This window comes from Pinus tabuliformis, chromosome 7, assembly GCF_031772625.1.
Source record: "Pinus tabuliformis cultivar Carrire ecotype Pingquan chromosome 7, CPIR1, whole genome shotgun sequence".
Taxonomy (NCBI): Eukaryota; Viridiplantae; Streptophyta; class Pinopsida; order Pinales; family Pinaceae; genus Pinus; species Pinus tabuliformis.
Genome location: NC_142293.1, coordinates 657008353 through 657030639, shown reverse-complemented (window position 1 = coordinate 657030639; position 22287 = coordinate 657008353). Strand labels below are relative to the sequence as shown.

Genomic DNA, 22287 nt, shown 5'->3' with positions numbered 1-22287 from the left:
ATTGCAGTCGCTGTTTTTAGAAATGCTATTCATTATAAAAGTTCACACTTGTTTTTAGAAATGTTGTTCATTATAAAAGTTCACACACCTTGAAACTCCATTGTTATCTAAGTTCACACACCCTGAAACTCTGTTGTTGTCTAATTGAAACGAACTTCTTTGCAATTCCATTCTAGTAATTTCATCCTAGATTGCTTTCCAATGTTTTGGTACTAATATTTCCTAGTAACATTAGGATATTTTTCGAAAGTTACAACGAACATTTTTGCAATTCCATCCTAGATTGCTTTTCAATGTTTTGGTACACTAATTATATTTCCCAGTAACATTACCATATTTTTCAAAAGCTATTGAATGCTTGTGCTCAGGATATTTAAAAGCTATTCTATTCCGTCTCAAATAAACAGAATAGTTGTTTAGTTTGCATGGAAAAAACACTTGAATGACCAGGTGTGAGTCACGTACACTACCTGCCAGTTGGATAAAACAATTGTTTAATTGGCATACAAGAAAAATGATAAGAGGAACAAATTAGCCACTATAACCAGCTACTGTGAGAACACCAAATTAAGAAAAAAAATGATGAATTAAAGAAATGTTGGTGCGGATAAGTGTATGAAAGAATCTCAAATCTGTTTAAGTTTAGTCTCCAGCATTTCAAGTTGGCAAAGTACTCATGTATATCCATCCATAAATGCATGCCTCCTGAGGAGGAAGCTAGAAGTGAAACATCTGAACCTTCATTGAGTAAAGGTAACCCCTCATTGTAATCATTTCCAGACTAGTATACCCATACAAACAAGGTTTCTACAAAGATGAAGCATCAGCATAGACCCTTCTATTTAACAAAAAGGGGTTTACTGCTCAGTTAGGAGCAACCTTAAATAGGCAAGACTGTTGAGACTTAAATCCCAAAAATAGCCTAATACTTATATTTTTCTAAAGACTAATGTAGAATTTTTGCAACCACAAACTAGTTTAGTCACTGACATCAGCTCATACCTTGCACAAGGTTCAATCGAAAAAAGGATGGCAGAGACACTCATACAGAAACAGATAAGGATGATTTTCTAGCACCCTTGTAGCCTTGACATAAATAGTTCATTAGCTAATAAGATGCCACAAGTTGATGCATCAACTTGCTTATGGTGACTTCACCTTAAACAAAATATTTATGAGTATGCAAGCAAGCACACTGGGTTATCTGACTAAAGAATATGCATCAGCATTTCTAAATTTCTTCTTCTGGGATAGCACCAATCAGAAAATTCTTTTGCACTTACACAGCTATACAACTGTTTTGTTTTGGAAAGAAGTGAGTTCCTGGGTAGCCACCTACTCCAAGGGGGGGACATGAAATCTAAATACTAAATATGCAGCAACAAATATACTCAATTGTGTGGAAACTTTGTAGTTTGCCTACTTAAACCAACTCGGCCAATACCACAAGCTTGTAGCTTACAGTGGCTCCCCACTGGTAAAGATGGTCAAGATAGATGAACTCTTGGGAGGGTAGAATATATGACTGACATTGCAGCCTACAAGCAGTTCGTTCAGCTACCAAGGAAAATGCTCAAAGATGTATTTGTGCTTTAAGAGATTTCAACGTCTCAAAATGTGACTGTGATCAATAAATGATCTTGAATACCAAAATCAACATTAAGTATTAATAAGAAAATGTCTTGACTTACCCAGACATGCTTCAATTAACCATTGATCATTTATCCTAACACGTTAACCAGGCAGCACATTTTTCTTGTTAGTTGCTATATTGGGAATGACAAAAAGACCATTTCAGAATGTTTTGATCATATGAATAGCTGGTTTCATTGTATATTTATAGTCATCAATGCACCTATTTATAATCATTGTTCTTCCAACATAAAACTCTAATTTCAAAACAAGAAAAGTCAAGCAATGAAAGCTCGGACCAGAAAGAAAAGGCATACATGTTACACTAAAATTTGTCACCATGACTATTTGCAGTCGGTATGGCTCCATCAACTGTCATACTATCCTCCTTGCCAAGTCTTATACCTCTGCTCCTCATGTCAAACTCCAAGAAAGAGAGAAAAGTCCTCAAAATCAATAAAACTCTGGTTACGCAGTTTCTCTTATCTTTACCTGCGGGTACGCACCCCAAGTTCACAAGACCTGCGTACTTGTACGCTCTATATGTAAAGCCATGGGTGTGTACTCCTGTAAAGATCAAAAGGCACAAGTTTTACTCCAAAAAAGTTACTTGTGGTTGATTCTAGAGCATTCTAGAAGTTTGTTTGACGAGGATGGAGCACCTCCAGATGGTTCATGCACCCCAATAAAGGAGGAACTTATCCCATGAAGAGGGGAGCTATCCCATTGAAAGAGGGGCTTATCCCATTCATGGTGGACCTGATTAACTTCCTCCCAAGCACTATAAATACAAGTGTTGGGCCAGAGGGAGGGGAGGTTGAAAGCTGAACATTCCTAAGGGTAGATGCTGCTGGAATTAGGACTCCCTTATAGAGCTTGAGAGGAGAGATACCCATCCTTTCTTAGCTTCATTTGGAAGTGGGTGAGCTTATCAATGTAAAGGAGAACTCTTGCTGGACCCTAGGAGGGACCTGCACAACACCAAGGCCTGGTTGTAATGGTTTCTTTGTTTCCACTTTAATACAATTCAGTCCATTTTTCTCAACGAGTTATTTCATATAGTTTGTTTCATATACTCCTTGGTCTGTATGATGAATATGTATTGTTTTATGAGTTATTCAGGTATTATTTAATTGTTTGCTTGTTGGTGAACGCAGGCTTCGAAGAGAAGGAGGAGCTCATCTGGATCGACGAGGCTGGACTACAACAACCAAGCGTTGGACTAAAGGTATGTTTCAAAACACCTGATTGCTTGTCTTTTAATGCATATTTAGGGAAAGATAGGATTAAATTGTCTTGTTTGTCACTAGAAAGCCTTAGCTTCTAGGGAGGTCGGTTTTGTCCGCAAAATTGACTCTTTCCGCATGACAATACAAAATGAAGTTACCATGTAAAAGTGTCTTCAAAATATTTATAGTATGTAGATATAGCAACTGGTTGTCTTCAACATCCACTATAAATGTATTGTAATAGGAGAAAAGTTATTGTGGAGCCCCAGACAAACAATCTGTTCAAAAGAACCGCTAGCAATGATTCCATTGCAATTTGCATTTACGAAGTTCATAAAAAACTTAAGAAGATAAGGCATAAAGCAACTAAATACTATGCTCTTGTGCAAGAAAAGAAAAATATGTAGCTTAAGCATGTGCAAGAAAGAAAAATATAGTTACAATCTAACCACTCGAGTGTATTTTCTCACTGCCTTAGCTTAAGCATGTTTAAGGTCAGAATACACACATGCATGCAAGCAGAAGGAGTTGAACTCGAGAACTGCACAAGAGAATTTTTTCTATTAAGACATCACATTCAACATGAATGCATGCAAAGTTGCAAACACCAACCATAGACGGTAAGCTTGATCTGTGTTACTGAACACAATAAAGTTTTATAATTTTGAAATATATAGAAGGCATAAAGCCTAGAGTTCATTTGAGCATCTGCTTGAGTTAGATATGTTGATGAAGACTTCAACTTACTTTGCATGCAAACACCTAACAAAGAAGTTGAACTGAATCCTTTCAGTTAATCACCATATGCCAGGAATTTTTTTGGAGAGTAAAAGGCATGCAAATAGAGCTTGTCACTCAGACATCATGGCAACCTCATCAAACTCTTCTGAATAGGGTATGTACTAGAAATGTACAAGGCAGTTTGGAGTGTATAGTTATAAGTGACACCAAGCCAAAAACCACTTGTTTTGAGATGAATGGGTATAATAAAAGATACAATAAACACAAAAAGTGAAGATCAAACACTTAGCAAACCTGCACACTGTAACTCCATTGATAAAGAGAACTTAAGCGTAAACATAATAATTGATAGATATTGGACCATCAGAACAAAACAATAAGGTTCTGTTAAGGCAAACTATAGATAGAAAAAACAATCTTTTTTCCATGCACTATACAATGATTGGATTCTAAAAGTGTAACTAAAGTTGTGTTTAAAACTTTAACATTATTTGATAAATCTTTATACATGATTTATAGTTACCAGACCCTACTAGGTCAACTTAGAACTGGCACTTCTACCCAACCTACCACCCAAACCACACCAGGTTAGTTCCGATTGATGGCGTGGGTGCAGGCGTTAGGGACAATCTTCCCAATCTGGCAGCAATCTCCTCTATATCAGCCTCAACTTCTTTTTCTGTTCCTTGTGGCGTATCAGTCATTAAACTGATAGCTTCATTATCCCTCCGAATTCCTTAAACCTTCCAAATTGGCAAAACAGTGGCTTTACTCCTATTGGAGCAGTAATTCTAAAAGAATTACTTTAAAACACAATCGGCGCTTTAAAGAGGGATTATACAACCAAACCCCAATATTGGCGGCTTTACACTATCGCACGGTAATTCTAAAAGAATTACCTTATAACACTGTCGCGGCCTTATATTTTCCTTTTTCCTTTCCCCCGATGCGATATCGCATCGGCGATCGCTATCGGCGGAGTTCTATGGAGCAAAGCCTCCGATATGCTGCGGACCCGACGGTCTTTATACTCCCCCTATACTGAGTTCGGGTCCGATATATATCGGCGGTTCCCGTCGGCGGTTCGTTAATATAATGGATCTTGCGGACCCGCCGAAACCCCTTAACTGCAATATATAGTATTTCGGGTTCGGTTCTCGGAACGTACAGTTCTGAGGTTTCGGACCCGATGCCCCTTCAACTATTGTATATAATAATTCGGCTCCGGATTTCGGAGCTTGCCCACTCCGTCGTACTACGGGCTCCTTTCAGACCCGAAAGACTTTATACGTTGCGCCCTATAATAAATCGGCTCCGGGATTTCGGAGCTTACACATCCATTGTTAATAAGTCTTCCGATGCGCTGCGATATTGGTTCGGACCCGATAAGGGTTGGAACCAATATTGATAATATTTCACGTCCGCCCACTTCCGCTTAAGGGAAAATATTATAATTTCTCTGTGTAAACAGAGTTCTCCTCTTTCTTTGATCAAAGTGACTATAAAGGCTCGACAATCGCCACAATAAAAAGAAAGCGGCCCTAAATGATTAACCACACAGTAATTGCATCATGCGGGAAACAGTAAAGCAATCTAATACTCTCAATACACAGTGAGATAAGCTACGCATACATATTGACAGAAATCATTTATTAGAACGCCGAGAGAAAAGTTTTAAGTATAATAATGCTCTGGCACTCGCTCCTCTCTTCTCTGCTGAGAGTCTCGCTTGCCTCTTTATTTATAATTAAGGATAGGCCTTCTCGGTCCTTATCCATTACAAAAGCATGCTTTACATAATGATTTAAAGCGTAAAAGCTTTATTACAGCTTATCTATCTGTGACATAAATAGCATGTTTTATTCTCTACTTTATCCTATTTTTAACTAAAAAAACATGGAAATTGCAGGCTAAAGGACCCCACTCCCTTGCCTGTAGATTTTTTTGGATTTTTGGAATAAGTTGGAAGATTTTTCCCCTCTGAGCCACATGCTCCCGCATCACCGAACCACCCAAACCCAAGTTTGACTGGGACGACCTGGCCAAGACACATTTGACCTACCCATTGGACTAGTTTGATTCAATTGGGGCTAATAAATTCTAAATTGAAAGCAAAAAAGTTATTTTTCATGAAAAGCTATAATTTTTCTAGTTTTCTATATGCCGAGTCATTTCCAGGTTGATTGGCAAATCTTTACCGAGTTTTGAGTCAAGTTTAAATAGTGAACCAAAACATGTCCCAAGCCAAATAAAGTCTAGTAACTTTATAAAAATGCTGGTTCTTTGTTGCATAAAAGATGGAATAAAGCAAGTGAAACTTTTTCAACTGAAAAAAAACACCACTGATGAGTGAAATGAACATTTAGAAACATAGATAATGATGAGTGAAATGAACATTTAGAAACATAGATAACAATGGAATTTCAAGGTTTTCAACATAGATAACATTGGTATATGTTATGAACATTTTCTAATGCAGATTGGTTTTCACTTTAATGTGCCTTCCTTCTATTTGAGGGATTTCATAAAATCCATGAATCTAGGTGAAGGTTGTATTGTACAGCGATCCATCGAGGAGGACAGTACAAACGAGTAATGATTATAGAATAAGAAAAATAAGTTCACAACTAATAAAATTTATGATAAATATAATAAAATAATTTAAATAAATATAATAAAATAATTTAAAATTGTTTTTAATGTTTATTTTTGAAATAATACTTTGATATTTAGTTAGCTTGTATTTGGGCGTTATTTTAATTATTAGTTTGATGATTAAATTATAATAGTTTTTCTTATTTATAAAAGAAATCTTTAAAACTAATTCGAAATTAAATTAATATAGGGAAAAAAATGAGATAAAGATTGAATATGCTTTTTTTTGGAAAAATAAAAATAAGATAGAGATTGAATATGCTTCCCTTTCTATTATTTATAGATTTCCAAGTTCCAAGTAAAGATTCTTTTATTTTTAGATACAGATTCAGGACCGTACGTTACTCTTTAGTAATTGATAGTTTTGGCATCTTGTGATATCTATATTTATATATATATCAGATGCCGTTTAAAAGTCATGGGATTGTTTCGTTTAAGTTGAAATTATGTTGTATTGAATGGCTATCTTTAAGTCGATTGTAGATTTTTGGAATATTCTGGGATCGGATGGACATGGCCCGATCAATTTTTTGACGGCACCCATATTCGTCGGATCCCAAAATATTCCAGCAATCTTGAATCACTTAAACTAACTCACTGGTACTGAATTACTGGTACTGAATGGAGAATGCTACATGCTATTTTGTGGTATTTAATTGTTTTGAGGCTTTGTCCGAATATTTTTTTAAAATTATATCCCTTTTCTATATAAGTAAATTCTACTTTTGTGATATTGTGATACAAAGAGACGACATGTATCTAGGGCATTCTTAGATCTGGCTTATCCGATTCCTATTCTGATTTCTGTCCTGCCCAAATGGATCAACTCAGTTCTGAAAGCAGGTGGCTAGAGGTAGAGGATGATCATGTTAATGGTAGAGAAGGGCTCGTACAACGAGTCGATCATATGAAGAATGGCGCAGAATTAAGCTCTGGTGACGCTAACTGGGAAGACAAGATCGAAGAGAGAAAGGTGAGCATAGAGAAGATCTTTGACGAGAAGAAGGTGCCTCCATGGTCGGAGCAGATCACGTTCAGAGCAATGTTTGTGAGCATGCTCATTGGTATCATGTCTGGTATAATTGTCATGAAATTGAGCCTCACCACCGGAATAATCCCTTCTCTCAATGTTTCTGCGGGATTGCTGGGATTCTTTTTCATCAAAACAAAGACCAAATTCCTCGACGAGTTTGGGTTTTTGAAGATTCCGTTCACCAGACAAGAGAATGCCGTGATTCAAACCTGTGTGGTGGCTTGTTATGGGATTGCATACAACGGTATGTATGAGTTCAGTCTAAAACATTTTATTGTGAATTATTCTGTGATTTTGGTTTTCTGAATTGGGTATAATGGCAGGGGGCTTTCGGTCATATATTTTGGCTATGAGCAGAAAGATCTATGAACAGGCAGGCACAGATATTGCTGGGAATACTGCAGACAATATCAAAGATCTAAGTCTTAGTCGGATCATTGGTTTTCTTTTCACCGTGAATTTCGTAGGACTGTTATCGGTGGTGCCTCTTCGGAAGGAAAGGAAGTTTGGAATCATTTACGATTTACGCGATTTGGTATAAGTTTTGATATAAGCGATTTACGTATTTTATTTTTGGGCTTCTTTGGAGTGCCTATGGATTTCATTGTTTCCTGGCTGCTTCTTAGATAATGGTGATAGACTATAAACTCACCTATCCAAGTGGTACAGCAATAGCTACTCTCATAAATGGATTCCACACTCCTCAGGGAGACAAGCAAGCAAGGTAATGCTACTGTAATGTCAGAATATATAACTTTACAAATTTATGAAGTTGATGAATGAATATAATCAGAGTCTAGTTTATCCTCACCTTTACAATGGTCTTCTCACCTTACAGTGTATTGCAGGTAATATGTCAGAGTTCTCGGAAAATGCTTTACGATCAGTTTTCTCTGGGGTTTCTTCCAGTGGTTTTTTACAGCTGGTGACGACTGTGGCTTTACTGAATTTCCTGCTTTTGCATTAAAAGCGCGGGATCAAGAGTATGTATTTCCGTTACTATACATTTTAATTTCCATCTCTTTATTTTCAAAACTAGGAAATGAAAAGTTCACCAAAAATAGGGGTGTTGCAGAATTTTCTTCGACTTCAGCGCGGCATATATAGGAGCTGGGATGATCTGTCCTCGCTTGGTAAACTTGTCCATATTGTTCGGAGCAGTCATCTCTTGGGGTCTCATGTGGCCTCTCATTCATAAGCAGAAAGGAAACTGGTACACTGCCGATGGCTCTTCTATGCAGGGTCTCCAAGGTTACAAGGTCTTTGTATCTATTGCTCTCATATTGGGTGATGGACTCTATAATTTCGTCAAAATTTTGTACATTACAGTGACCATTATGTATAGTCGATGGAAGAAGACAAAGAGAACACGAAATGGACTTCCAGTGGTAACCATTGATCGAAATGAGGCAACAGTGGATGCAGCAATTCCCTATGATGAACAGGGGCGGAACGAGATGTTTATGAAGGACATCATACCTCTTTGGGTAGCCGGAGCTGCGTATGTGGCCCTTGCTGCCATATCGATGGGGGTCATCCCACAGATTTTTCATCCTGTGAAATGGTATTTTGTATTTGTGGCCTACATGGTGGCACCAGTTTTGGCATTCTGCAATGCATATGGAAGTGGGCTCACGGATTGGAACTTGCCATAGTTTATGGGATACTAGCCATCTTCATCTTCGGAGAACGGGCAGGGAAGAACGATGGCGGTGTACTGGCATGCTTAGCTTCTAGTGGAGTGATGCTGTCAATAGTTTCTAATGCTGCAGATCTGATGCAGGATTTCAAGACTGGATACCTAACCCTCTCATCCCCAAGATTTATGTTAGTGAGTCAAGTGATTGCGACCGCCATGGGATGCATAATAGCACCCTGTACCTTCTGGTTATTCTACAAGGCCTTCAATGTGGGAGATCCAATGGGAGACTATCCGGCCCCCTTTGCCCTGATATTCAGAAACATGGCCATCCTAGGAGTAGAAGGATTTGGTGCCCTTCCCGAGCACCGCCTCACTATCTGTTATGGTTTCTTCGCAGCCGCCATGGGAATCAATTTATAAGAGACCGTGTACCCAAAAAAGTGTCACAGTATATTCCCCTGCCGATGGCGATGGCTATACCTGTCTACCTAGGACCTTATTTTGCCATCGATATGTGCGTGGGGACGGCCATTGTATTCGTTTGGCAGAAGATGAACCGCAAAATGCTGACGTAATGTTTCCTGCAGTGGCTGCTGGTCTCATATTTGGAGAAATCCTCCTTCCTCGTTTCTGGCGCTGGCTAAAGTCAATCCTCCCATCTGCATGAAATTCCTGTCCAGAAGCGTGAACACTAAAGTGGATGCCTTTATCAAGAAGGGATCCAAAAAGATCAGAATCACATGGTTATCTTGTTCCAGTGCTATATGAGAATGGAAGCCATTGTGAGGTGGAAATTACCCTTATCCCGATTTCAGATTCGTTTAACAGGCTGATATGTTTGTTCGGATATTGACAGACTTTAACGTTGATAACGAAATTATGTATCACCTGAAAATGGCGCAGACTGAAACGAATCCATAACACGTCACGTCTTACAGCTGGTATTGTCCTTACACCCTTCAGAAGGAGCTCGAGGCATAATGCATAAATATGTAGGAAGGTCCAAGCTTGGATTAACTACACATAACCGAAGTATGTGTTTTTTTAAATAGCATATTAAAATTTTGTTTGTTCACCCGATAATTCTTTTATATATATATATTATTTTTAAATATAATAATAATAATTTATTTTTAAATATATATAAAATGTTATTTAATCATTTATAAACATCTAAGTATATTTTAATGTTAAAAAATATTAAACCATTTTTATTTGAAGATTTTAAGTTTTTTCTATTATTTTTATAAATTGATGTATAAGATATAGTTTTTCTTAATGTATTTTTTAATTTTCAAAAAATAAATTTTCTTATTAAAATTAGAAATATCATAATTATATAATTTTTTTTTTTTCATATTGAGGCCTGAATTCTATAAAGACAAATTTTCTATATTTATTTCTTTATAAATATTTTTATTGTCTATGTCATGTTATCATTTTTTTCATTGCCTTTCTTATCAATATAAGGCTTGGCACAATATGGATTATCCCTAATGGAAGAAAATATAACTCGAAACTATCATCCCACCCCCATAATCACAAAGCTAAACAATTGGTAGAGACCTAGGTTCCATAATTATATAGCGTGATCAGACCATCCAACTACATGCCCTCATATTGCATGCTACATACCCTCATATTGCATGCTTTCATATGTTAGAGGGAATTGAGATAGCCACTTTGGTTCAATGTTGTTCATTCTTGAAGGAAATAATAGAATTCAAAGAATTTAAGAGAATGATAATGGATTTCTAGACAATAGTTCTCACAAATTCTTGATAACCTTACTTGTAGTAATGAACTAAATTAAAAGATGTGGTATTGTCCATTAAAGCTCTCAAATCTTCTTGAATCACCTAGATAAATTCAAATCTTTCAAAAAGAAGTCAAATCTAATCATATTTGCTTAAATGAATTCAGGAAAACATGAAGTTGTAATAGATGACACATTTACTAGAATCTAATTACTTCAAGAAAAACCTATGTTGATACAAAGCTAACTACACATGCCAAAATGAAGGCTCTCTTCTAATTCTTAACAAAAATTACAAGATACTTCAATGACATGAAAGAGAAAAATTTCCAAAATAATAATTCAAACTCTTAAAGGGGATTCCTCAAAATCCTTCATCATTAAGTGCACATAAAATGAAAATAGAAATGTGTATCCCTCTTCAATTTCTCTAATAATATCACTATAATATTTAAATAATGTAACAATAAAATTCTCCTTTTCCCATCTTTAGAATGTAGTAACACATTGAGAACAAGGTAGTTGAGTTTTATAGAGAAAAAAACCCTTGTAATGTTGTAAACCTTTACACCTTGCACATAACAAAATCTTTCCTTGAGATACTTACACCTTATCACAAGATATTTTATTAGTTACTTCTATATAAAGAAAAGATTATATATATATATATATATATATATAGAGAGAGAGAGAGAGAGAGAGAGAGAGAGAGAGAGAGAGAGAAGCATAGTTTAATTCCAAAAAAATATATTTTGAATTAATTTTTTTTCAATTTATTAGGGATCTATTAGAATTGCAAAAATAAGTCATATACTTTGCATAATCCAAATGTTTTACAATTTTTAATATTTTAATGAATTTGTGCATTCTAAAATACAATTTGAATAATGAAAAATTACCATCTCACTAAAAAAATATATTAACAAATTGTAAAGAAAAAAATAAAACATAAAATAATTAAAGTATAGCAAAATAAACCATATTTCATTTAATGTTAAATGTAACATCTTTTATAATTCACATATATCTATAAAAAAAAAAAAAATTAATATAAAAACTAAATATAATGTTTAGTTATACATAAAATAAAAATTATATTTCAAAACTAAATACTTTTAATTACAACAATTTTAAATTACTTAATTTGAATGTGCCATATTCACACTCATAGATTCAAAAGTTTAAACAAAATTCTAAACCTAAAATGATTTTACAAATACAAAAAAGTAGATGATAGTAACCATTAGCCTTCCAACAATATGATGCATCTAATAATGAATCATGCAGTTAATTAAAAAAATGATATAAATTAACATTTATATTAAATTCAGGCTTTTTTAAACTTGAATATTTTTAATTGCAACAATTTGAAGAATATTTTAAATTATTTCAATAAATATTCAAATCTTCCATATTAGTGCACTAACAAGATTTAAAAATTTAAACAAAATTCTAAACATAAAATGACTCTACATATAACAAAAAGCTAAAAGACAATATCCGTTAGCCTTCTTGCAAATATAGTGCATCTAAATAATGAGCCATGCATTTAATTAATTATAAGGGGTAAATGATTTCATATCAATTTTATCCATAATATTTGTGGATCATGTATTAATTGTATTAATTACAATTAGAACATTGTTACAAGGCGGCATAGCCTATGTTCTTGAAGTTGGGAATTCCCTAATTTAGTTAGCTTATAAGAAAATTATCTCGGACTATATAAATAATAACTCATTCCCTCAAATTAAAAGGGAATGCTATATTAAAATTCCTCTTCATTTGAATATTTTCAAAGGGAGTACATGGCTATAATATTATGATAAGAAAAAGTTGTTGCAACCTAAAAACATAACAAAATTAATATAATTTTACAATCTTACATATAATAATCAATCAATAATATCTAAGAAGTAATAAATGTTGCATATGAAACATGACCATCCTAAGGAAGGAGACAAACACATTACGAACCTAAAAACATAATAAATTTAATCTACTTTATAATTTTACATATAATAATCAATTAAAAAATTCTCAAAAAAGAATAAATGTTGAATATGAAACATGAGTCATCATCATAAGGAAAGGGAAGGATGCTTGATGATAAGATAAGATGAGGTAAGGTAAGAATGCACTTGATTAAACTTTTGGTTTTTTCTTCAAATTTCTATAAAGGAATAATTTTCTTTCAAATAGTTCCTCTAAATTGCCCAATTCATGTTCTTTTTTTACTTCTCTTTAATGGGAAAGTTTACAAAAAGATGAACATAATATATGTTGGTACATAAGTCAAAATTATCAGTTTAGGTGTTCCAATTGAAGCAATTTTTAACAAACTTTTTAGATCTTGCATTATCAACCATCAGATCATTAAATTATCTAGCATTGATTTGCAAGTTTAGATGAAACATGTTTTAAATAAAACAATTGAGATTAACCTTCACATGTTTGTATTTATTTCATTTTCTCATGTAGCTTCTCCTTCAAGCTCATTAGAAAATGTTGTTTTCCTTATAGAACCTTGTGTTAGGGGAGGAAACTTTGCAGATCTAGATGATGTATATGAATGCTTACGAGTTGCCATCCTCTCCAAGACATCTCTTTCATGCCTTAGTCTATTTCCAAATCCATCTTGCACTTATTTAAAAGATGGACCAGCTAGATGTTCCAACCCTAAATTGGTTGATGTCAATGATGTTTTGAGCTCATTTGCAAAATCTCCCATGCGTTTCTCTATGATTGGAAAAATGTCCTACATTTTATTCAAAACTTGAAATAAAATCATAGATGAGAGGTTGGACCATAAAAAAACTCTACATTTCATAGATTTAAAACTTCTTTTTGAAACATGGAAAGTGTTTTCCAAATAGATACACAACACATATTCTAGATAATTTCTCAAATTAAGAAATATACAACTTATTCAAAGAATGTGAAGAAGGTTTTAAATGAAATGGCAATTTTATTACATATGCATATTTTATAAGGATATGCAAGAAACAATTAAAAAATGTATGTATTATTAAGAAGTCAAGGATGAAAGGTTTATAGTACTTGTTCTCTCTTAAATGAAAAAGAGATAAATGTGAAGGGGTATAAATAGGTACACATTTACAACATTATTTATTTTAATTAAATAATTATCAATTATAAAAGTTTATTATTAATATATATATATTTTTAATGTTATGTGTAGAATCCATTGTCAAATCACTTCAAGAGCATTGCAATCAATAATCAAGTGGAGGGAAAAAAATGTACAAGAATCCAAATAAGTTTTATGATATCCCAAATAAATATTTAGGTTTGATAATTGATGGTATAAACCAGAAGAAAATACTTCTACTACATTTTTTACACACACCAAAAAATTTACAAGAGGGGAATTTTATTCAATTTGATTTGGTTGGTTGTATGGATATTAATGAGAAAATGTATCCAACAAATTACTTCACAACTCAAAATATTCATAATGGTGCTAATATTTCCATCACCATAATTCATCATATACTCGCTCATTAATCTAGTTATAATATTCCTTGAGTTGTGTATCTATAATTAGAGATCAATAGCCATGAAAACAAAACAAAAAATGTATTTGGATATCTAAGCATTCTTATTGAATTAAAAATATTTTAAAAGGTAAAATTTGGTTTCCTTATTTTTGGACACACTCATGACCATATTGATCAAATGTTCATTTTCTTTTCGATAACATTGAGGAGGAAGAATTTTGGAAACCTACTATCATTAATCAAATATATTAAAAAATCATACATTACATAATTTATTTTTCACATAGTGGAAGAAACTATTGGCATGCGAATATTGGTTTTGAGATCACATGGTGAAAGAAAATTCATTGAATAAATTAATAACATTAGCTTCCAACATCAACTCTATATCAAAATAATTAAGGGAAAAAACACTTATATGGTGCAATAATTATTCAATTTTCGCAGAATGGAGGCCTTCATCAAGATTAGCATTTTTGAAGTTCATTCCATATCGTCCAATATTTGCATCAAATTTATTTTTATTACAATTAATTTCCAAAATCCATAATGCACAATGTCATAAGTGACGTGTATATTATTATGAATACTTATAAGAAATTTAAAAACTCCATTAAAGATACATATGAGTGTTTTGATATCGTTGATTATTTTTTGTGAGACTCTTTTTTCAATGATCGAAGTGGGCATAATTTCAAGCTCAAGAAATGGATACATTTTTAAAGACTCCATTTATTTGGCCGCAAAATATGCGAAATGAATATCAGAAAAGAAAAATTATTTAACAACAACAATTGCAAGGCATTATTGAGTCTTCAGATATAGAGGAAAGAGAAATGTGTATTGGTTCTAGAAGATCATATGCAAAACATGAAGTCATGCAAGACCTTTATTGATGTTTTGTACAAGATATTAAAGAGGGTTGTATGATTATAGTGTTAGGAGATGGAGATCTACATGGTTATACATTCTAGGTTGTCAATGTTGTAATGATGTTACAAAAATGAAAGTATATTTGTATGCAATAGATAGACAACCATCCAAGGGTGTGTACAAGTGAGATATGGTAGTTGAGAAAAAATTCAATAGAAAGAGAAAAAGGAAAGGTCCAAATAAAAATCATTATTGAACTAACCTCATAAAATTAGAGGATCTCGATAGTTGTTTGTGACTTGAATTCGACAAAGAACAAAAATCTTTACTTCAAAACCATAGAGATTATAAAGAGGTTGCTACAACAAGAAGTAGTGGCAAGATGGGAATCTGTTGAGACCAACCATAAACCTAGAAGGCTTTTGAAATATGCAATGTTGGATATACATGTATATTAGATAAAGCATTCATTATAATAGAAACAAATATGGGTCATCTACATATTCATCTAGTCACTCATCTTAAAATGATGTAGATTCTTATGGTGTGGTAGAATCTATGAGTCAATTTGGATAATTGTATAAATTTTTTATGCAATATTGATCAATATGATGTTTTCATAGAAAATTGGAAATATTTTTTTACTTGCATATGATACATGAATTTATGAGTCATTTCTATGTTTATTGGGTTATATCTTTTAATTATGAATAATTTGTTTGTTTTGAATATCAACAATGCAACAATAACTTTGAGAAATAATTTATGTTTCACTCAATGAAATCACTATTGTGATTTTGATTAAATGTTAAAAAATATTTGTAGCAATATTATCATGACATTATGTATTTATGACTTTCTAAACCATAGTTAGAAAAATTGTTACAATTTTAATACCCTATTGAAAAGGGGTGCTTCAATTTGATAGTTGATTTTCATGTTTTGGTTACAATGAGCCAAAAAAAAATTAGGCTATGATTTCAAATGAGGTATAATTTTAACCTTAAAAAAAACATTAAAAAAATGTTCACTTTTAAAGTTTTTTGTAGTCATGGACTTGATTTTTTAGAACTCTTTTTTTTTATAGAAAACAAGATATAACAAGCATTGTTTTTAGGGCTTACAGAATCCCTTAATTTATAAATTGAAGAGCCTGTGGATTTCATGGATGAAGATGGGCCCTCCAATTTCTAAGATTTTTACGTGGTAGCTTTCAAGATGCCTAGTTTTCCTTTTGTAAAACCAATTCACCTAAAACTCTCTCTTTTATAGAAAAATTCCTTTTTGTAAAAATGATTTAACTATTTTCTATAACATCGGGGATTCATAAATATTTTTAAAATAGAAATTCCAACCCCTTAAGGCATTCAGATTATTCTTTTTTGTTTTATTAATTAGAAGTTTCCTTTATAATTTCTTAGAATCTAGCTTAAATAGGTGCAAAAGCTTCCTTTGGTTTTTATTTATATAATATTGTTTGCTTTTTCATTTTAATCAGGGATCTAAATCTATTTATTTTTTCATATTTTAAGGACTCATTAGAAACATTCCTAATGGTCTTTCTAGAAATCTTGTACTCTTATGACAATAAGTGTTACTCATTCTATTTTATTCTTGACAGAACACATTAGAGAACTTGGTAATGGAAGTAGAGAGTGGTTGATAAAATCTCATATAGGTCTTTAATATTGTCCTTATTTAATAGGATATTTAATTCACTATTTAAATCCTTTAAAAAAATATTAGATTTATGTTTGTAGAATATCAATTGCTTTTTACTATCATAATTCTATTATATGGATACTTTATTACTATAATTATATTCATTGGGGATTTTGTGCATAATAAAGGAATTGGGATTCAAGGTCTATGACCAAAGTTTGGCTCATGGTTGTTTAAGGTACCAAATATTACACTATTTTTTTGTATTCATGGATATAGGGATATCAATATTACATAATCTATGAGACATGTAAGGATACAACTCATCCAAATGGATTTGTGACTTCATTAGAGCATTGCAGATTATTAGATTTTGAGAAATACAAAACTTTATTTCCTCAGTAGCAAACAAACTCTCAACCATGTATTTGGATTTTCTTTTAGATATGATAGCTATAACAAAGTCCACATCTAATCATAGAGAATTAGTATTAGAATAATTGTCTAAAATAATAGCTTCACTAGTTCTTTAATCATTAACGTTTTCTAGTAAGAAGATATCACCTTCATTTCTCATACTATAAATATCTTGTTTTAAGTCATTGTAAGGATCATTTTTATCTAGATTGTTTTTCTTATCAAAAATAGAAATAATAGGTGTGAAATAGTATATTGTTATATAATATACTTATCATTAATATGTGAAATCCCCTTCCATGTGTATTGATTGAATGGTCTTTATTAAGCCTAATGTGATGAAAATTGTTTGTTTTATGTAAAAAGTTATGTCTTCAATCTCTTGATGGTGATATGCTTCATTCCATAGTGGCCACAACATAAATCCTTCTACTTCACTTGATGAACCTTATATTTATCATGGTCCCAAATTTCATAAGATAGAGAATTTCACTCAAGATCCAACTTAAGATATGCTTTTATATTCCTAATTGTTTTACATTTTAAACTTCCCTATTTCTTTTACCTTTTAAACTTCCTCCCTTATTTTCATCTGGTATTCCTTTATAAATATCCCCAATCGTTTAGTGAGCGTGTCATATTTATAGATAACACAAACTTTGTGCTAACTTATTCTCATTCTCTTTCTCAAACAAAAAATTATAAAGTTCGAAATATTTTTGTTGTATATTTCATCTTTAATTAACTATCTCTAAACTATGCAAAATAAAATTATTATTTGAATTTATTCTAAGTCTTTAATTATACTTTCCATTTTCCATTTATAAATTATTAATCTCTCTTTCTCTTTCACATTATTTAAGAGTAGCAATCCATATAAATTAAATGGTTGGTAAACACCTATAGGCATTAACCAACATCATAACACTTACTACAAGATACATTTCACATTGTTAAAATTTTTAAAAAGTCATGAAAACTAACTAAATTACAAGCTTACTTTAAATTATTATTAGTATTATTAAATAATAAATAGAATTAATATACAAGTTAAATATACAAAAAAACATGGAACTAGATTCTTTTCATGGAAATGCACCCTCTTTATCATGGAGATTCTTAATTTGTAAATAGGATTTGTATCAATACCACATGCCTGAAAAACCATAACTAAGTCCATATGACATTTTTTTAAATTAATCAATTTAATTAAAAATATAAAAAGTGCAAAACTATGTTGGAGATAAATCTATGTGTATGGGCTTAATTAAAATTGTTATTTACTTTTTATTTTAAATTTTTACCTTTTTTATCTAAATTACTAATTTTCTCTTTAGGTAAATGAATTTTCTTTTCTCCTATCTCAATATTTAATTATTTATTTGATTTTATTTATTTTTTTAACATATACTAAATATCCAATATTATTTTATATTTTATTAAAAATATTAATAATTAAATAATAAGTTTTAAACATTAACACCTAAATTTATTAAAAAAATCCCAATCCATATATAAGAGACTGTAAAGATAAAAACATAAGTACAATGATCATATACCACACCCTTATGTTAACATCACGATTGATTGAAACACTAATGCTTAAGCAGTTCACAATTAAGGATCTGCCAACTCTTGCACGACATGCAACTTCAGATCTTGAGTTACAACTGCTCTGTATAGTTGGGATGCTCCTTGCTGATCAATTCTCGGGGACCAAAAAATTTTGCTCCCTTTGAAGATAACAAAAAGAAGATTGTATATAATCTATTCTTTTTCGATCTGCCATGAACCACTTGACGCTCTGAGCTGTGGTACCTTCCATTCACATTTATATTAACTATTATTTGAGTATCCCCTGCAAACCAATTCTTGGTTTGAATATTCCCCTACAACCCAATTCTAATGGCCTAGGAAACAAAACAAAAAATTAGTTTAATTGCTAATCTATAAAGAGTCACCGATATTAACAACAAATGATCCAGGAATGGGATCAGTATCAACCCACTCTGCTTCCTCTGTTTCGGATCTGGAGAAACCCACATCATCTTGGTAGAGAACGGCAAGTCAACCTAAATTTGTATGAGCTTTGTAGAATATCTCCTTAGTAGATCCTACGTCATCGTTTCTGTTACTGTAAGAGTATTTTATTACTCACATTGTTGTATTAAAGCACATAGAAAGCCTCCATTATATAAAAATGGAAGAATATTAGTGTCGGATAAGGACAACTACGAAAACTCATGTTATGGGTAGAATCACCCTAGGGTCTTGTGTTGGGAACCCCAACAGAATGAAGGGCATACAACATAAAGAGACACACAAACAAGCAATCCTAATACTTAAACAGTTAAACTTGGTATAGAAGGTCTTACTCGTAGGTCCTATGTTTGAGGTCGTTCTCGTAGGGTTCAAACCCTTTGCTTCTTCCTTGTGCTTTAAGACCTGCAATTCATTCAGGTCAAAGCATATAGACAAAAAATAATTGAAAGCATGTTCATGATATCAAGGTTAAATCATATAAGCATGTAAGAAAATAATAATTAATGTGAGCTTTTATAGGCAAATCATGACATAAATTAATGCATAAAGACCATAATCATCAGGAACAAGACAACGCCTCTTTATTAATGTAAGATAAAGAAAATATGGAAGAACTACAACCTAAGTCGTCTGCCTACTCCAAGCGAAACCATTCTCCAGATCTGTCCTTCCCAGGCCTCAACGATCCTCCCCCATAAGTATACACAAGTGTTGTTGGGAAAAGTATCTATGCAGAATGCCCCTATCCCACTCTAAGGTGTAATAGTGCCTTAGCAACAAACAAGGAAAACTATTTGAGTGTTCTTCTTTATGAAATGTAAATGAGGAGAAAGGATGTAACTAACCTGTGTCTTTCGCTAGTTTGTTGATCCAATCGCTCCTCTCTTCAATAGCTCCCAGCTCCCTGCTCCCTTACCGGCCCAGCTTCACCGAATTCCTGCAAGATCACAAGAGAGAGAAACTACACGAAGATATAGATATACATTCATAAAAAGCTCAAGATCAGATTAAGCTAAACATGCAAATATAACAAAACATCATTGATACACAGCATGTAGGAGAAACTCAAATAATTTTATTGATATGATAAGAAAGTCCAAGAGGAGATACAACCAAGTGAGTTCTGATCCAGCATCTACCTCCCAGCAAAGGAATCCCTTCCTCTCCTCCAACAAAGCATAAATCACCCAATGTACTAATCTCAATCTCAAACCGAGAGCAATTCTCTGCAAAGTACAAAATTCCAGCCCCCTAGATCTCTGGGATGAGGGATCCATATATAGATGTAAGCAGAGAGGATGAGTCAGCTTATGTTTTGACTTGTGGCTTCTCTCTATCAGTTCTTGCTTCCACTTGGAGACTGAGAGCCTCTTACTCATCACTTGGTCGAATTCAGTGAGGCAAATGTCATTGGAGAAGATTCTGGAAGCTTCCATGGTCTTTCCACCTCGTTGAATGACTCTGCCACTTGTCATTTCCCGCTCAACACACCTGGGTAGTGCATTCAAGTGCGTTGTAGCGCACCTAGACAGTGTACTTGGGTGCTTTGCAATGCAGGCAGCTAGTGGAGCACTTGAATTGATCCTGAATTGATTGTTTCTGAGTGGTTTTTGGTGGAGAACTTCTGGGAGAAGCTGTCATTGGTTGACCTTGTTCCTTTAGGAGCTATAACAACATCTTTAGGGACTTTGGATCCCTTGGATTATGGACATTTCATGCTCAAAGCTATAAGGCACAAAAATGTCTATAACAGTTGCCCCCTAAAGTATGAGGCCGTTTATCAGGTGAAATGCTTTATTAGGAGGATCCGAAGTTCATTCAATGCTGGGAGGAGACCTGTAATAAGATACAATACAATACATTATTTTTCATACTGTTTTCATGATCTAGCTGAGGCGGGCATTCCCATGCTCAGCTTTATAAATTCATTTTTATGTACATAGGATAGACAATCGTCTGATGATAGACTGATGATTCTGATGAAATCATCATCCTTTTGGTAGGATGATTATCTGTTCTACAGTGCTGTACATGTCAATGTCTTTATTTTTCCTGAATATATATCGCAGCCCAGATGGATGAAACTAGATCCGGGGTCTTCAATCTCGTCCGATATTCACTCAAAGTACAAGTCGATCCATGTGAGAAATGTTTTGAAGTCGAACATGGAAAGATATCGCTTGATTACCAGTCAATGATGTAAATTGTTAACAAGCGCGAGCGGAATCACCGATAAGGATAATGACCCTCAAGGTACTGCAGTACAATTCACGTGGTGTGAATAAAGGACTTGGCGTCGAACACCACGCAAAATCTTTCGGTCGAAGGTCATTGATGTATACCTGTCGCCGGAAGTGAGAAACTTGCCATTGAGGCATGCAAGCTTCAAAGTACTGAAGGGGGTGTTCCTAGATCAACTTCTTGGATAATGAGCTGATGTCGACAAGAAGCGATCCGTCAAAGGAGGGCCTTGATGTATCCCACATCAGTGACATGGAACGGAGAAAATGATTTTGATGGAGGTGAAAACGATCTGATGATATATGGTTCAGGGTGGAGGTCATGAAAGAATGAAGTATAATGTATGGTAGTGGATGGGACATGATTGAATTCTCTGGATGACTTCTCTTGAACATATCGGCGACACTTGTGTGATGGATTGGTAGCATTTACCCCAAAGGTGGATGGTATGGCGAGACCATGGTGATGTGACCGGTGAATGAAACAACCCAACCCGACTTAGGCACGGAGTGGAAGTGTCATGTTCAAGAGCGACTTGCTACCAATAAAGGTTCTTTGAGTTTCTTCCCAATTTTTCCCCAGTCATTGCTGACCAATACCTCTTTATTTTTGTCAAGCTTGAGGAGGATAACATATGCTTGTTCTATAATTTGCCCTTCGGGCAAAACCCATCGCTATGTTTTAATGAGCCTAGCGATAGTGAAACTCATTCTCGTCTAAAGACAAGTTTGTCTCTATTAATCTTTTTAACGAGTCTAACGACAAAGATAACTCGGTCCTTTTCATTTTTAGAGAGTCTGAAAAGGTACGTAAAGTTAACTCTGAAAGTCCTTTTTCGTCAT

The 22287-nt window shown here is 33.5% G+C and overlaps 1 pseudogene; it reads left to right on the top strand.

Annotated features, from left to right (window-relative positions):
* The first annotated feature begins 7074 nt into the window (after window positions 1-7074).
* On the top strand, window positions 7075-9700 carry LOC149249142 (putative metal-nicotianamine transporter YSL7; annotated as a pseudogene).
* Window positions 9701-22287: the final 12587 nt, after the last annotated feature.